The sequence below is a fragment of the Lathyrus oleraceus genome, chromosome 1 (genome assembly GCF_024323335.1).
Source record: "Lathyrus oleraceus cultivar Zhongwan6 chromosome 1, CAAS_Psat_ZW6_1.0, whole genome shotgun sequence".
NCBI lineage: Eukaryota > Viridiplantae > Streptophyta > Magnoliopsida > Fabales > Fabaceae > Lathyrus > Lathyrus oleraceus.
The window spans coordinates 31,127,836-31,135,349 of NC_066579.1; positions in this window are offsets into that span (position 1 = coordinate 31,127,836).

A 7,514-nucleotide genomic window follows, 5' to 3' on the forward strand; every position below is an offset into this window, starting at 1 on the left:
TCCTCCTCCATTTGACGGAATTTCTCTATAACAGAATCAGAAGCATCCTGATGATGTTTCTTCTTCTCCTTAAGAGTAGTTTCTAGCTCAGTTATCCGGGCATCCAGAGTAGAGGGGGGAATAGGTCTTTACCGCCTCTTGAAAATAGTCAACAAGCTTGACCTTCTTCTGCATCTCATCCAAATCCTTCTATAAATCGAAGCACTTTTGCTCCACAGCCTCGCACTTCCCTTTCCAAGTATTCCTTTCCTTGTAAGGATTACCAACAACTAAGACATATCCCCGACGAGTAGCGGCCAAAGAGAGCAAAAAAGATGCTTGGTACATGCTACGAGTGATCTCAAAGACGAGCCCCATATTTTCTGCCTTAGAAAGGTTTTTAACATAATACTGGTACTCTGTTAACACAACTGTAACAACTTCCTCATGAGTGTCGACAAGTTGGGAAGAAAAGACAACAGACATCTGCATGAAGGGAGTCATATCCCCTAAAGCATCTTCCCTAGAAATACGGGTCCACTTTAGAGAACCCTCTTCCCGGGGAAAATGTTGGTCGTAATCGTAGACCATCTTTGTTGAAATGGGAGACAGGGGTGTCTCTGCCATAATCAAAGTAGTAGGCTCAGGGGTTGAGATGGGAGAAACAGATGGAGAAGGAGAAATAATATGGGGAGATGGCATCATAAACCGGTCAGAAAGTCCACCCTTGATGCCTTGGGCATCATCAATATCATAGATCTTCTGTAACATGTCCATGTTATCTATAAAACACAACCGATGGACAATTTACTAGCAAGTGTACTAGTGTTGTTATTGAAGTAATAAAAGATAAATTCATCTCCATAGGGATTGTGAATTTAGAAGATCTTTGGCATAACTCTGAGTTGTTATTTCTGTAACTGTTATAGCTTAAAGATCATAAGATTTCTTATCTTATATCATCTTAGAAATCTTAGAAAGGTTGAAAACCTTTGTGATTGTTGCACAATTGTCATACTTGTGATTGTGTATCGAAGTATAGTAGTTATCTTGTTTAAAGTAGAGGAAGTATCTTGCTTGCGTGCTTGAGAAAGGAAGTCTCTTGTCTGAGGACTTGAGCAAGGAAGTCTTTTTCTAGGTTGATTGATCAAGGAAGTCTCTTGTTTGAGGACTTGAGCGGAAGTCTCTTTCTAGGGTAATTGAGCATTGAAGTCTCTTCCAAGTGTGCTTGAGCAATTCGTAACCTCTTTGGTTATAGTGAAAAGCTCTTGTTGAGGCAAAGGGAGGAACCAGGATAATCTTTGTGTGTTTCTTACATTTACTTTTGAACTTTATATTTATGCTATTGTGTTTAATTCTGATATCAGAGTCTGAACATTGTTTGGAATATGAAGTTACTGATTTAGAATAAAAACCATTTTCAAGTATACACAATTAAACCCTTTTTCTTCTATATTTTTTTACCTTCACGTAGAACTCGAACCCAATTGATTGATTTGTCTCCTTGACGAGGCTATTCAAACGAGTCCACCCTCTCGTCTTCAGCGTGTTTAGAAACTCTTCATAACCAGCGAGATGTTCCATATTAAAATCACGATCCCTCACCACCATATAGTCTTTAATTTGCATAAATTTTTATGCACTTGCTTCGGTTGAAAACATATAGGTGGGGCATGTTGATGCAGTTTGAGAGGGAGGTGGGGAAGAAAAGGTAGATGGACCAGAGACACAACTTTGTTTTGGTGCCATAGTTTTTGCAGAGGGGAAAAAAACAACAAGTTAATGCAAAATAATTGAGAGAGATTAGTGAGAATAAGAGAAGACTAGAGTTGGATGAAAAAGAAATCATAGAAAATCCATTTTTATAGGCTTTCAGCGTACTTAACACACCCGCGTTAAGATCCAACATGCCAGTGTTGGCCAATGGTCACCATCTAATAGTCACAATCAATTGGTCAAAATTCCCCAACGGTCAAATGCCTCAACACACCCATGTTAGAGCTTGGCGCGCCCATGCTGGAGACAACGCGCCAATATTAATTCTAAAGGCAAAAATGATTTTTCTGCACAAATTTATTCTCTTTCTAACTTCCTTCTTGCTAGTTCCTACCTTAAATGCCTTTTTTTAGTATTCTACACATTCACCGAACATATTAAAAATACCAACACAAGAAAATGAAAATTACACGGAATTTTAAATTAATAAAAACTAACTTTTACTAGATGAAATTTAAATAAGTTAGCAAACTGTGGGTTGCCTCCCATGCAACGCTTGTTTAAGGTTGTCGCAACCTGAAAAATACCGTGTGCGAAAAAAACAACCGGCGAAAGAGAATGACAGAAGAGTCGCCACCGTGCGTTATTTATCCCAAGGGAGGGAAAGGAAACGCTCGAAGTAAACCTGAAAAAGGAAAGGACAAGACGGGGTCTCGCAACCAAATCTTGGGTTCGGGAGTCGGTTACGCGAAGGGAAGGTATTAGCACCCCTACGCATCCGTAGTACTCTACGGGATCCACTTTTGTAGTTCTTGTCTAAAGGGTGTGGGTTTATCTTGTGCTGTTTGCCAAAAAAAAAGGGGTTAAATGAAAATGACTCGCGCGGATGTCGCATCCACTGCATACGTATCTCATCCGAGTATGAGAATCAGAGTCTTTGTAGCTCGGCTGACCTATGGGTTGGGGGGATGTATGCTCGCTAAGACATCGCGTCTTATGCCTACGTATCTCATCTGGAATAAGAATCAGAGCAAGCCGTAGTTCGGCTAACTACGGGGTTATGGATTGGGTTTTGGACGAACGACGTTACTACGCAATCTACCGGATGCTCGACCTTTGGAGACTTACTCACCTGTAGTAGAAGGAGTAAACGTGTTGCTTTGGGTTTTAGGGTTTGGGATGCTCGAGGGCAAAAAGGCAGTCCTTGACGAAGGAACCGCGCTACCTGCAGTGATATGAATACAAAACACAAAACATGTATCTCAAAGTAAAATGCCACCAAGTGGCTCAAACATTGCCTCCTATCGAGGTCTTCCAGCTAAGAAAGCGATAAAGTATGAGAAAGGGAAAAAATTACCACACGGATAAAGATCCGAAGCTATAGCAGTTAAAGGGGCAAGAAACCCTGAAATGTCTCCAGCTGGACCGTCAAAGGAAATCAGTCAACACGAATAATCAGAATAAAACTCCAGGGGGTATCCCACAAATAAAGTGGGAAACCACGCGAGTGTCTCTGCGAAAGCCATGTGAGCCCTCACAAAACTCGACAAAGGGTTAGAGCAGCAGGATGAAATCAAGAGAAAACAATGCCATGGAAACACAAGACAGGTTAGAATAAACAAAATAGGGTAACCCAGAGTTGCCCCTAAATCAAAATGTAACCACATGAATAATTCCATCAAATTTCACAAAAGGCTCACAAAAAAGGTATCAAATTCACCCATAATACCTCATACATTTAGAGCATTCAAATAAAAGGCATAAAGATGATGGATATAGGGCAAACCTGATTGGAGAGCTTGATTGAAATTGAGTTGCACCCGTGAGGTTTACAAGTTGAGTTCCCTTCAGGGTTTGGAGGCTGCTCTGAGTTCTCTGTCAGGTCTTCTCTCACTATCTTTTTCCTCAGGGTTTTGTTCCAAGGAAACCTCAGAGTATTTTGCATCTCTCCCTTTTTTTCAAGTGTCACTCCTCTACTGAAACTTCAGTATTTATAGACTGATTTTCGTGGGTAGTGGGCTCAAATGAGGGAGACCCAAGTCCAAAATAATTTGTTATATTTTATTTATTTATTTTATTTATTTAATTAATTAATTTTTTTTCTTTTTTCTTTTTTTTTTCTTTTTTTTTTTCGTTTTTTTTTTTCGTTTTTTTTTCTTCGTTTTTTAAGGAAAAATGAAGGGTAAACTTTGGGGTATTACAGCTGCCCCTATTCAATCAACTGGAGACCCGGAAAGAAGATGACAGCTGCTTTCGTGCTTTCGAGGTATCAAGGGATTGAATACAATAAAAGCCCAAAAATTTGCACTGAAGTGAAGTGAAGTAACAATGTTTGTCAGAATCGGCAAAGAGGTGGTCTTGAAAGAAGAATCCGTCTGGTACGATGAAAGTCAGTCTGAATACCGAAAAAGAATGTTAACTTGGATACCAAAATAAATGGTAACACAGAAATAACCATGGCCTGAATGCCGCTCATCAGTCTGAATACTGGAAATGACTTCGATCTGAACATCGGAAACTTGGCCTGAATGCCACAAGTCGCATCGACCTGAACGTCGGAAACTTCTTCGATCTGAACATCGGAAAATCGGCCTGAATACCACAAGTCGCATCGACCTGAACGTCGGAAACTTCTTCGATCTGAACATCGGAAAGACTTGGCCTGAATGCCACTTCGATCTGAATATCGGGAAAACTGGCCTGAATGCCACTTCGATCTGAATATCGGAACACTAGCCTGAATGCCACTTCGGTCTGGATACCGGAAAACTGGCCCGAATGCCACTTCGGTCTGGATACCGGAAAACTGGCCTAAATGCCACTTCGGTCTGGATACCGGAAAACTGGCCTGAATGCCACAAGTTGCATCGACCTGAACGTCGGAAACTTCTTCGATCTGAATATCGGAAAACTTCATGCCTGTCAGCATTGGCAGAAATAGGGAATGATAATAGAGGCGGCACATGGGCCAATGACACTTGCTGGGGATAACAAAGGTAAGTCATGAACAATCTTCAGTCTGAGTACTGGAAACAACTTCTAGCTTATCACTTGGGATACCGAGAATGTTTTATGCTTACATGCGTATGTTTGAATTTTTCAATGGCGTAATGCTCCATGAAAATGGAAATGCTACGCGATTTGGAAGGATGCAATGCAATATGATTCTACATGCAGGGATGCGAAATGCTGGGTAGAATGCCAAGCCGAGGCAAGGGGATCTGCTGGGGAAATGATTACCATCCTCTGGGCTCTGGCCAGGCTGCTGGAGATACACACCACAAAGAACTCTGTGGGGAGATGACTAGCCATGCGGTGTTCTGGCCATACCGAGACTCTGATCGGGGAAAGAATGGCATTGGAAGCCTGCTGCTGAGGAAAGCTACAATGGTTCTGGCAACCACGATTTGCGAGAGATGACTCAGCAGGGGGAGCAAACACTGATACGGTACCGAGGTTCTGCTTCAAGGAAAGAAACCATGGATCTGGCATTGGGATTATCGATCTGGCATCGAACTCTAAGGAGCAGCCACTTCTGCTGGGAAGATACAGTCTGGCACTGTCAACTCCGCTGGGGAGTGTATGTCCTGAAACAACCGCTTGGGGAAGTGTGGTGGTGAGAAACTGCTGGGGATTGAAGAATCCAACGCTCTGATCAGCTCTGCAGGGATAAGACACCGAATTTGTCTGTTGGTGACTTCACTGGGGAAGATATTCACGATCATCTGCAGGGAATTTTAAGGAAATGCCCCGAGGGTATCTGTTCTGAATAGACGATCCAAAGCACTTAAAATTTACAGCAATTTTAAATGTTTATTAAGCATGTACCTGTAAAGCCCTTATGTGTCATGATGCAATGTTTATCAAAAATTCGGACGTCATTTTTGCAAACAAAACAGTAAAATGAAGATGAAAACAGAGATATACTGAATAACATGATTTTATTGATTGAATGGCCTCTGAATAGGCATTTACATTAAGAAGCAATCCCTGGAAAGAGGTAATCGCACAATAGATAAAAACAAAAATTAATCTAATGGCAATGTGAAATGGATTTCTATTGGGTTCCAATTCTGCTATGACTTGCCCGTCTTCAAGATCCTCCAGATGATCAACTTTCTGAAAGAGTGATTGGACTGTTTCCTATCCTTCAAAAATTTCCAGTCATTGGCACGAGATGAGATTCAGAACTACTCAGAACGCAGTCATTCGCTTAATCCCTAACTTTTGCCTGGATCGCCCTTTTCGGGTTTTCAATCCACCGGGATACCCATTTTTGCCTAAGTTGCCTTTTCAGGTTTTCAACTTACCGGGTGTACAATTTTTTTTTATTTTTGTCCCTAATTTTTGCCCGAACCCTTTCATTTTCTTGGTTCGCCGGGACGCCCATTTTTGCCTGGACTACTCTTTTTTACTGTCCAGCGGGTCTATTTTATGCGAAGTATTTTTTAACTGCGTCTGAGTTCACAGGGGAAGTGAAGTTTTCACCATCCATAGTTGCAAGCATTAAAGCCTCACCATCAAAAACCTTGGTGACAATATACGGTCCATCATAGTTAGGAGTCCACTTGCCCCTGTGATCTGTCTGAGGAGGAAGGATCCTTTTCAACACTAAATCTCCGACTTGGAAACAACGAGGATGCACTTTCTGATCAAAGGCTCTCTTCATCCGACTTTGATACAACTGCCCATGACAAATGGCTGCCATTCGCTTCTCTTCGATAAGACTCAACTCATTGAACCTTGTCCGAATCCATTCAGCTTCGTCTAGCTTGACATCCAACAAGACTCTTAGGGAAGGAATCTCCACTTCAACAGGTAGGACTGCTTCCATACCATATACAAGGGAGTAAGGGCTTGCCCCGGTCGATGTACGTACTGAAGTGCGGTACCCATGCAAGGCGAAAGGTAACATCTCATGCCAATCTCTGTACGTGACGACCATCTTCTGCACAATCTTCTTTATGTTCTTATTTGCCGCCTCAACAGCGCCGTTCATCTTAGGGCGGTAAGGGGAAGAATTGTGATGCTGAATGTTGAAGTTCTGACACAACTCCTTCATCATTTTGTTGTTGAGATTAGAACCATTATCAGTAATGATTCTTTCGGGAATCCCATAGCGACAAATGATTTCTTTCTTGATGAAACGGGCAACCACATGTCTGGTGACATTCGCGAACGACGCTGCCTCGACCCACTTGGTGAAATAGTCGATGGCAACAAGGATGAAGCGATGCCCATTGGAAGCAGTCGGCTCAATCTTTCCAATCATGTCAATGCCCCACATGGAAAACGGCCACAGCGAAGACATCACATTCAGAGGATTCGGCGGTACATGCACCTTATCAGCATAAATCTGGCATTTATGACACTTCCGAGCATACTTGAAACAATCTGATTCCATGGTCATCTAATAATAACCCGCTCTCAACAATTTTTTAGCCATTGCATGTCCACCGGCATGAGTACCGAAAGAACCTTCATGAACTTCCTGTATTAATATGTCCGCCTCGTGTCTGTCCACGCATCTGAGCAAAACCATGTCGAAGTTCCTCTTATACAGCACATCGTCTTTGTTCAAGAAGAAAATGCCTGCCAATCTTCTCAAAGTCTTTCTGTCATTGTTGGATGCCCCTGTCAAGGCGCATCACATCGATCCTGGGAGCATGGTTCCAACGAATTACCTTGGTCATGGAGGATAGAGTAGCAAGCGCGTCTGCCATCTGGTTCTCATCACGAGGTATATGATACAATTTTACTGTTGTGAAGAAAGTCAACAGTCTTCTCGTGTAATCTCTGTAGGGGACCAGAGTGGGTTG